The sequence below is a fragment of the Penaeus monodon genome, chromosome 27, assembly GCF_015228065.2.
Source record: "Penaeus monodon isolate SGIC_2016 chromosome 27, NSTDA_Pmon_1, whole genome shotgun sequence".
In the NCBI taxonomy this organism is placed as follows: Eukaryota; Metazoa; Arthropoda; class Malacostraca; order Decapoda; family Penaeidae; genus Penaeus; species Penaeus monodon.
In genome coordinates this window covers 27,286,832-27,287,080 of record NC_051412.1, presented here as the reverse complement: position 1 = coordinate 27,287,080, position 249 = coordinate 27,286,832, and positions in this window count along the sequence as shown.

Sequence of the window (249 nt, the reverse complement as noted above, 5' to 3'; positions counted from 1 at the left end):
CAGTAATGTTGTGTTCAGACCGCCAATGGGGAATGATCGATTGTACACTTTGTGCAAAAGAGTGTACCTGTGCCGAAGCATTAATATATATATATTTTTTTCTTTTGAATGAGTTTTCGTAAAGCCTGGACGCTCAGTGATAAAAGTTTGAGGTTTACGATTATGTTTGTGTGAATTACGGCTTTGGTTTCGGTTATCAATGTATCGATTCTTATTTTGAATAAAACGCCATGATCGATCCTGCACAGT